At 39.1% G+C, this 11,039-nt stretch overlaps 1 non-coding gene across 1 annotated transcript; it reads right to left on the bottom strand.

Moving 5' to 3' along the window:
• Positions 1-2,821: 2,821 nt before the first annotated feature.
• On the bottom strand, positions 2,822-2,894 carry trnaf-gaa. The gene has a single exon. It is a non-coding gene; the product is annotated as a tRNA-Phe (tRNA).
• Positions 2,895-11,039: the final 8,145 nt, after the last annotated feature.

Raw genomic sequence — 11,039 nt, 5'->3', positions numbered from 1 at the left:
TTAAAATTATACATACCTTTTATAGGATTAGTGTTACCTTACCACACGGCCATATCTCCATGTTACAGCGTGTGTTTTCTGAGTCAACTACCTGTGCTAAAAAGCTACCTGCATCTCCTAACACCTATATGTAAAACGGAAGACGGACGCCACTAACATGTTGTCACTAAAAAGATAAGGTTGGCTGCAACTGTGTTAAAACAGTGTACAGTAAGTGTGTATTTTGCATTTGAAATTATTTTGATGTGATTGATGTTTCTAGAACCGTACCGGAATTGAGAATCAATTCACGTTTAGATCGAGTATTTGGCTGTTTTGACTGCCAGAGCCAATTCACACTTTAAAAACAACATTGTTGGTCCATGGACTAAGGAGTAATGTTAGCCAGTACAGGAACATAGGACAGGGGACTGACTGATGCAGCTGTGGACAAGAAGCTGGGAGTAGGATGAAAGGTGCCAACAAGAGGCAGGGCTGTCTCCAGCACTGGAACTGTTACACAAGCTCAACAAAGCCCTCATCATACTCCCCTTGGACATCAGGATCACTGCAGCTGTACACAGCCCATCTGTAAATAGCCCATCCAATCTACCTACCTCATCCCATATTGTTTTTATTGACTTTTTTGCACACCAGTATTTCTACTTGCACATCTATCACTCCAGTGTTGATTTGCTAAATTGTAATTACTTCGCTACTATGGCCGATTTATTGCCTTACCTCCTTACTCCATTTGCACACACTGTGTATATAGTATTTTTCTATTGTGTTATTGACTGTATGTTTGTTTATTCCATGTGTAACTCTGTGTTGTTGTTTGTGTTGCACTGCTTTGCTTTATCTTGGCCAGGTCACAGTTGTAAATGAGAACTTGTTCTCAACTGGCCTACCTGGTTATGTAAAGGTAAAATAAATAAAAAGGATCACCTGTCTCCAGTTCCTCAATGGCAGCCTTGCAATCCTGCAGTACCAAACCAGTCTGATCGAAGAGGTACTCCAAACCCATCAGCTTCCCTAAAGAAAAAAAACAACATAAATATATGAGAATATATACATAAAGCTGGTAGAGGGGGTGGGACTGAGTATGGAATAATTCTATAACAACATTTCACAAAGAGAAATGTGTTGCAGCTTTTAAATTTAATACAAACATCATTAGATTATGAAATATATAATCATTACCAGTGTATTTGCGTGGAACAATGTAAGGAACCACTGATGACCTTCCTACTGCCACATAGTAGGATCCATCAACAACCTGCCTGATCTTCTGGTGTAGTCCTGGTGTGGTCAGCTCCCTCCTCTCACAGTCAGAATTTGGGCAATATAGCTTCACCTGCCAGAGCTTCCTGGGCATCCATCGCAGCAGAGGACGGCCAAAGTACCTCTCCATCACCAGTACTGAGCTGCAGACGAGGGGTGGTGGAGGGTCCCACCACATTTTGTCAACCCTGGCAAAGTCCATCTCTGGAATCCCATTCCCCGACCACCTGAACAATGCCTTGGACACCCACTTACGGTCCACATCTGGCAAAATTTGTTGCCATCCCTTGGGAAGGCATACGTCTCTCCATGATAAGAAAAGACAACATCCCCACACAAGAAATAATGTAAGGATGATACATTCCCCAAATAACAGGTTATCATATCACATGAGACATACTGCGTAGGCCTAGTACATCATTTGAAATGCAAGTCATCACTATAAATATGCCACACAAACACATAGAATAAGACTCAGAGGCTGAGCAGTGAGTACTATATGTAATAAACTTGATACTCGTAACACCATTGGTCGTGGCACGTCTGACTCAAGCTGCCATAAGGAGCTCACCATCATCAGGCTCAGAGGATGGAAGGGCTGAAAAGTAGACCTATTAAATAAATTAGATCAATTGATTAAACACCAACAAAATATGATCCTTTGTTTTACTTCTCTATTATCTCCATAAACTAAAGCATCATAATTATGATATAATTTATATTAACATAATATAGAGCTTACTAGGCTGAAACTTCAGGAGACAGGAGCTTCCTTAATGTCCTGTCGAGATTCTGGGAGGGGCGAAGTTTTCCAACCAGCAATGACCTGAGTGAGGATGTTGAGGACCTCTGGGAACCAGGGAACTTCACAAGTTATAAAAGCTATTAAAAAAAATCCCAGTTTGTTTAGATAGCTATCTAACACGCTAACAGATTTACCTGAGATGAAATATATTTTCCATGGCACTCTTTCTGCGTTTAAAGATCCCGCCATAGCTCTATCCTTATTGGTCAATATTGGTTACCTATTGGTTGCACTGGTGTCTCGGATTGGTCGGGGAGTGCAATTCTTGGTTACTTCTTGGTGGCAGACGGCGATATGATTGGTTGTCGCAACCAGACATTTCCTCAACTCACCGTTGTCAGGGAGGATATCGAGCATTCGATTTTTCAGAAGAGTTCGACTAGCTAGGTTATCAGCCATTGTTAATCAAATAAGTAATCAGAAATGTACATTACTTGGAGGAAGAACAAGTAATTGGTTACTAATCAAATCGATGTATAGCTTAATCTGAATTGTCTTTTTTAGCTAGCTTGCTATGTATTTTCAAACAATATAACGTGTCCTTTTATTTCTGAAATTGTTAAAGTACTCTTTGTAGTCTTGTCTCTCGGGATCGAACCTGGGCCCTTTAGTCTAACGCCTTCCCAGCTGAGCAATTTCGGCTTGCGTGGCGTTTGAAATGTCGTTGTTCGCTAGCTTGTTATGTATTTTTGAACAATATAACCGTGTCCATTTTCTTTGTGAAATTGTAAAAGAACTTCACAGTCTCGTCTCTGCCGAAACCCGGGATCGAACCAGGGACCTTTAGATCTTCAGTCTAACGCTCTCCCAACTGAGCTATTTCGGCTGGCATATTGTTTTAGAAAACAAGAGAACATTTGAACATCTCCAAGGCATTATGGGATATGGTATTCGTTTGCATGTAGTTTGAAAGATAAACCTGCAGAGGTCGATATAAGGCTAAGGATATAACTAAACTACTGCACCCCATTACATAGCTTCTCAAACGTTTTGTATAAAAAAAATGTAAATACTGTCTTACATTGTAAACAAAATACTATTGACCAAGAGGCTATGAAATACAATCTGGATAATACTAGATGTTTATGACAGGCATTACCCACTAAGCATTTACCAACGGCGACATCTTTTAGATGTATAATTGATTTCGCTTTGGTCTGGTCCGGACTCACCTTGAATTGGTCCAAACAGCTTCTATAATTAATTCAGTTTGAACAACACAGCAGAGTACTGTACAGTACATTACAGTATCATCATAGTTCAGAACAGTAGAATAAAGCACAGTAGAGTATACAGCAGTACTGTATTGTATCCTATTTACTCTAATGTACTCTACTGAATTAAACTATACTGTACTCTACTGAAAAAAAACTGTCCTGTACCATATCGTACTGTACTCTACTGTACTAAACTGTGCCTTTACTGTACTGTGCAGTGTTGCCAACTCCTCAGGAAGGAAAGTAGCTATTGGCTATCCTAAAAGTCACTAGAAGTCGCTAAATGACGTCATCGCCTAATTTGCATAATTGGCCATGTGCATGTAATTGTGATGGACGCTGTAGGAGAGAGGACTAATGTTGTGGGAAAGACAAAAAAAGTGAGTAAAAAACACCCTAAATATGTTTAGAACTACAAATGAGCAAGCTGCAGAGTGGCACATACAGCGAATAAGAACCAGATATTTCGCTACACTCGCATTAACATCTGCTAACCATGTGTATGTGACAAATAAAATTTGATTTGAGATATTTGAGGCCGTACTCCTCCTTCAGCACTTTATGGACCCCATTGTTAATCCCAGTCATAACAGAGGCATTGTCAGTCCCTATCCCCAGGAGTTTCTCTTTTTTAAGACAACACGTCTCGAGGAAAGCCACAACAGCATGGGCTATAGATCTGGCATCTCCTCCCTCCAACTCAACAAGCCCCAGAAATGTTGATACAATTGTCTGCTTGGTGTCACTAAAGTACCTTATCACAACCCCCATGTACTTAGAAACACTCACATCTGTGGCCTCATCGAGGAGGAGGACCCTGAAACGCTGGTCACCCACATCTGCGACCAACTTGTTCAGAAAGTATGATGCTAGAACACCATGCTTCTCCAATGTGATCACATGCCAGCCTTTTTTGCAGAGTCAATTTTTTTTAACCATAAATGGCAGCTTGTTTCAGGTGGAACTGTTGTAAAGGCTTTGCTTTTTGAGTATATTTTTGAGTTGTCATGTGTTTTTTTACATCACTAAGTTTGGCGTAGAAATCAGCCTTACAATACAGGCAGTATGCCTGTGTATCATCTCAATAAACGGCTTCAACCAGCCTTTGAATTCAGGGTTTGATTCCCACTCCTTTCTGTATTTTTGAGTGTACATTTTAGACTGAGACATGATGAGCTAGCCAGCTAGATGTTTAGCTTATGTCACAGAGAGGCACACACACTGTGAGTCAAATGCAGTGATTTATTTTTGTACAGTGATTTATTTTGGACAAAAAAAAACATTTTACAGCCAGCGGCGGCATCCCGCATGCGTGATTCATTTGCAGTCTGGACGCGGAGGGGTGAATATCTCCTGCTCTGACTGCAGCTGGGAGGGACTGTAGCGCGAGGACTGGGCCGCCTGTGAGTGCTTTGGGACGGGGGTGGGGCCCACAGCAGCACCCGCTGCTCGTTGAGAAGAGTAAGAACGATATGTGCTTTCACGTTAGTCTCCAAAAACACCAGAAAAATTCGCTAGATGTGTCGCTAGTCGATTTTTAAAAAATGTGTCGCTAGAAGGGTCTGAATAGTCGCTAAATTGGCAACACTGGTACTGTGATGTTCAAACGTATGAAACATAACAGCCTCCACTGACTTCTGGCCTGAGGGGAGGATGGCAAATAGTGGGATCCATGTGTTTGATTTATTTGCTACCATTTCAAAGATTCCGCTCCAGCCATTACCACGAGCCCATCCTCTCCAATAACGGTGCCACCAACTTCCTGTGCTTTAAGTCTATGATTGATTCAGAGTTGGTCTGGTCTGGACCAACCAAATGTGTACTTGTTTGGGGGCGGCGCTCATTAGAATAATACCCAGCATGCTTTGCAAAATATATACATTACATTTTGGTCAAAACCGACTTAAAGTCATTGCATTCAACTAAGGTAGATAAACTACAACATATCATAGTCATAGAAAAAAAAAACGTTACTGAGAATGTTAACTGTTCTGTTGGTTTGTACTGTAGGTTGGACTGCTTTGAACATGATTGCTGCCAGTTTAAAGCTTTTGAAAACGCTAAGATAACTGCATGTGACAGGTGGGAGTAATAATACATATTCTGTTGGCTCCTGTATTAATAGGGTTGAAAAAGTATTATTGTGATATGATTATTTTACTGAGAATGTATGTGCAGTTCAAATTTGGGTATAGAATCAATGACCAAAAAAGTTGCCTGTAAATTACATATTTTCTACTTACATTCAGAACCGGAAAATAGCTTGATTTCAACGTCTGTAAAATAGGTATTTTCGTCTTCCGAATAAGACATTTTCAACATCCATATAAGACATAATTTATTGACGTCAGGAGAAGATGTCTTTTCACCTTTCATTCAGCACCTAAAATGCACAGGACGTCAACGTCTGGAAAAGACATCTAATGTAATTTTGCTTGCTGGGTAGTGCCTGCAGCTCACTCTGTTGTTGGTTGTTGAACTGTTGCTCCTGCGCTTTGCATGCCCTGCAACAGCTACAGCCCACACACAACTTCCTTTGACATGCTGAAGAGGTATTTTTTTTCCATATCCCACACCACACCACACTTCAGCCTGTACTCAAACTGTAGATAGGCATATTGCTCATAGCAACAGAGAACCCATCATTTGTACACACACACACACACTACCATTATATGAATAATTAATGTGAGCGTTGTCTTTTATTATAGTATGGGAAAAGGCAGTCTCAGAGCCTACAGTACAAAAAGACACAAAGGCATTATTGTAAGTCTATTTCAAAGATATACATGGGTGCATGATTACATTCTGCATGTGAGTGTGCCTACAGTTTGTGTAAGTGAGTGTAGGTGGCTGTGTATGTTCATCTGCCTCCAGCTTAAGGCCTCACAGCAGGCCTTCCCTTAGCCCATTTTTATAATGAATGAAATACTTCCATTAAGCACTGTAGCTCCCCAGTCTTCAACTCCAAGCAATTTTAAACCATGTAGTCTAAGGCCTAGATTCAATCAGATCAAGTGTTAACCGGTGATAGCAGACACCCACATAGCAGATGTTTTGGCGGTGACAGAGTTGGAACTGCATCAGAGCCTTCAAATTGGTGGGCAGATGCTCTCGCGATCATTGTCACGAAGCCACAGCTGCGTTATAAGTTTAGCCTATACTTTCTTGTTCTATAGACATTTTTAAGCTCAAATTGAAAAATCGGTAAACAAAATAATGAAGATTTCTATCATGGTGTAGTTTATATCTCACTTTCCGGTGTTTGAACTAAACAAGGCTGCATGGAATTTCTGTTAACGCAACATCAGGCAGCCAATGGGAATGTCCGCTTTAGGTATAATGCCGTGAGTCACTTGTAGAGCCATAAAGTGTATTTATTCATATAGCAATGTGTGTGAAACCATCTTTATTCAGGGATGAAATGTTCTTCCTATTGAAAAACCTATAGATGACAAGAACACAGGAGTAGAGAAGCCAGATAAAAAGGTAACTGACTGCAAACAAAAGCCCCAATACAATAGTCAAATTTATTGATATGGTCAGTGTCTTCTTTCTATGTATTCAGATACAAGAAAACACAATTTGAAGTTATACAATGAATACATGCGTATATACACCAAGTGTGAGCATTCAGTAGGCCTACCATAAATCCATCAGATTTGTCTCAGGTTTTATGACAATAAATCGAAAAGTCCCACAGGAGGATGAAGGTCCACAGAACAGTGTTGTGCAGAAATCAAACACAAGACAAGTGTTGTTCAGTTTTGTTTTTACCTGATCAACACGTATAACTTCTTTCAGTCCTATATTTTCATGTATTATTACATTTTTTTGTAAACAACAAACAAACAAATGTAAATATACCAGAAGTGCAAAAACCTACCTTTGTTTCATACAGGACAATTATGGGGAAAACACTTTCCTGTTCAGTTACGCCAGCTCTAGGGACCTTTGTATCTGCAAAGGTGTTGAATTGGTTTGACACAGGGGCTGACAAGACCACTCTTTGTTACATGACCAAATGATTTGGGGATCAATAGACAAGGTGGAAATCACATTGAATAAGTAATGTCAATGTCTATTTAATTTACAGCACACCGCAATAAATAAATATCAATACATGATTACAAATTCAGTGCCAAAGAGTAGACACATTTATGAGCTTTATGGAAGTTTCTGTCAATATTAAAACATTGGTTTATAACAAACTATCCAACGCAACACTGTCTATTACATACAGCAGTAAGTTCTTTAACCCCCCTCTCTCTATTTACATATGAATAGTTGATAGTGTTCACAATATGTACATACAATCTTAGAGGAAAAAAAGTGCTATCAAGAACCGAGAAGTTCTTCTTCGGCTGTCCCCATAGGAGAACCCTTTGAAAACTCTTTTACTCTTTTACTTTAGAGGGTTCTACATGGAACCCAAAATAGGTATACATGGAACCCCAAAAAGTTATTCCTGGAACCCAAAAGGGTTATCCTATAGTGACAACCGAATAACCCTTTTGAAACCTTTTTTCTAAGAGTATAGTTAAGTCTTATATCAGGAAGGATATACACATGTACTAATATTCTCATTCAGAATCAAATGAATCATTCTTAATAGAATTAAGGCATCGGTAACATTTAGCAGATCCAAAGGATCTATGAGTGTCAATGTTTTTGTGTCGGAAGCTGCCTTCGAATGCTTGAGTGGGTGGCATTTTGATCCTCTGCTGGCTAAATAGACTCATACTATACAGAAGTTACATAAGCATCTAGGGAGTGTACTCAATGATATACCATATATGTTTCCATTTGTAAACAGACACTTTAGTATATTAAAGATGACCAATGTTTGACCTGTCATTACCTTGTCTTTTATGCTTTGTTTGTTCTAACAAATAATGTATTAGTATTGGAGGCAGAGTAAGGTGGCTGAGGACACAGAGATGCAACAACATGGTTGGACTATAGTGCTGCAAGTTGTTTCTGAAATCCAGCACTGGTTTGCTGGTGGTTATATTGTACTATGTCCCCGAGGTGGATGCTACAGTGTATTACTGACAATTCCCTAAGCCTAGCCCCAGGTTTTTTGGCAACCAATTGCAGTGCTCCGTTGGATAGGAACGGTCTCTAACGTTGAGGTATACCTCAGAAATACTTTAAGAAATGAGATGGGAAAATCCATTCAATTCGTATATTAACACCTATTGTGTACATTGCCCGTACGTTGTCAAGGGGCCGTGCAGTGCATTCTAGGCGATGTTGGGAGTGGGACATGGAGTGAATGGGAGTCAATTGGGTGCTAGCTAATAAAACACAACATTTATACATATTTTCCAAGATGGGAGATAATAACCATATAGCTTTCAAATCGGGACATTTGGTACTTTTCAGGAAAATGGGTAGGTTTCTCGACTCATATCATTACCTTTAGAAGGGATTGCGTGGCCTGACAACGTGAACTCAATTGATCAAAAGTCTGCTGAGCGGGGCCTTTTACGTTCCTCCATTCATTGGCCATTGAGGTTCCCATCTCATTTCTTAAAGTATTTCTGGTATATATGGAATGGAAACAGGATCCAAATTGGACGACCGTGGTTTTCACAACATAATCTTTACAATCGCCGTTTTGTGGCTGTTGCCATCTTTCTACATCGGCATTTAGCAGAATGACTATGCCTGCGCACTACCACTTAGTGCGCACTGGACAAACAGCAGTATCACAGACAGAACAATGCGACAGATACTTCACCGAATGTATAAATGTGAAGCATCCGCTTAGCGTTTCCACTCACTACCAAATCGTGATATTGGAAGCCCAGTGGCCGGCAGTGGGAGAAGAGGGAACGAGAATGATTTTGTCTGAAATGTTCTCATCAATTAAATATTTGATCTCAATACAATTCCCAAAACTAAAATCTGTTATCAACAGAGCGGACAAAGTGTTTTAGACTTTACCCTTTGCCAGAGTGGTAAGACATCGCATTGTTTGGAAGAACGTAAAGACGAATTATTGCACATGCGCACTTCAGAGTAGTTGTTCAATAACTGAAATATGCAAAAGTTTGCTAGAACGCGCCAATAGGATCTGCCCAACTCCTTGCTTATTCTGCCCACTACGATTAATTTGTTCCCATTGTAAACGACAGGTTGTGGTCTATCTTGGGTTAGTTATAAAAATATTTGGCGGTATCAGGTAAACAAACCAACAGGCTCTTCCCCCTGGACAGCTGGTTCATGATGTCAGAGCATGAATGCAAAATGTTAATATCTTCGCCTGTGAGTGATAGAAAAATAAATTGACCTCAGTGACAATAATGATAATTCAATGGATGTTTTTTTTGTACAAAGGTGATGACTAAAGGAATTTTCTAATTTGACTTCTCTATGGGGCCGTCCATGGGAATTGTCTAGGCCAGACTTCAGTTCAACTGCAATAACTAAGCAGTCTACATGTACAGTATTTAATATATAAAAATAAAGTTATCTAGGAATAGACCGGAACCTAGGGGCCTTGTGGTGCATTTAAGACTACTTGGAACTTGGAAAGTCTGAAATTTACGACATGGAAACTTATATATTATAGAAAGATGAGGACCGAATTTCCCACTTGGAAAGTATCAGAATTAGGGTTGCAAAGCTACTCGTAGATTACCAAAGTACTGGAATCTTCAGTAATTAACAGAAAATCTATGGCAATCTATTGTAACTTCGGTAATGTATACTTGAATATTTTTTTTTATTGATATATATAGTATTCCTTTTTCATATTTGTGTCCATATTGTTCATGAGTTTCTAGTAGATAGTCTATCTAGTAGAAACTCATGGACAATATGGACACAGATATAAAAAATGAATACTATATATGAATACATTTCATATATAAAGAAATGTCAAGACAAAATAGCCTAATTAATGAAAAAAAAATCAAATCAACAATGGCATTATTTTCAATTAATTCTGAAACTCTTCCAAATACTTCTTTACCTTTTTCACATCTGCCACCAATTTGATCCAAAAACATTGAAAACAAATACATACTTTCATAGTAAAATAAGTGTACATTTCATACTGAAACTCTCATATTAAACACCAATGTTATTCACTAAGTTGATGGTTTATATTAAGGATAATGTTTAACAGCTGTGTCAGTAATTGTTTTATTTAAATCATCTTATTTCATGGTCCTCATGTGATAAGGCCACACAGAGGGCCAGACATAATTATAGACACCTTTACAAAGCTGAAGTACCCAAAATGGCCACTAGATGTCTTGTGATAGATTACATAAAATACTTGAAAGATATCAAAATTCTGGTAGTTTACTGGTAAACTTAGTTTCCAGTAATATACCCTCCCTTTGCAACCCTAATCAGAATCAATTGGAAGCTCTACACAAATAACTGAAGTTCATTTTAACTTGGGGGTTTCGAGTTTGACTTGTCATGAATGCACCATTGGTCTCTAACCAAGCGTGTCCAACATCCACGGACAAGTTTTCGTTTCAAACGCATGGAAGCCAATGAGGGCAGTGGAAAAATCAGATAGATTTGCTCACAAAATGAATTGTTTAAATGGCTAAATAATTTAACAGTGCACTAGGGGTACTTGAAACTGTGATTCCTGAAATGCAGAGCCTGTTGGAGTATTTTTCAAAAATTATACTTTTGCTGTATTGTTTACTAGCTAGCTCTCAGTCTCATTGGCCACCATTAAAAAACGTTGCTAACACTAGCTAGCTAGCCAGTTAATATAACTT

The sequence above is a fragment of the Oncorhynchus tshawytscha genome, linkage group LG07 (genome assembly GCF_018296145.1).
Source record: "Oncorhynchus tshawytscha isolate Ot180627B linkage group LG07, Otsh_v2.0, whole genome shotgun sequence".
Classification (NCBI taxonomy): domain Eukaryota; kingdom Metazoa; phylum Chordata; class Actinopteri; order Salmoniformes; family Salmonidae; genus Oncorhynchus; species Oncorhynchus tshawytscha.
This window is presented reverse-complemented; position numbering and strand designations above follow the sequence as displayed.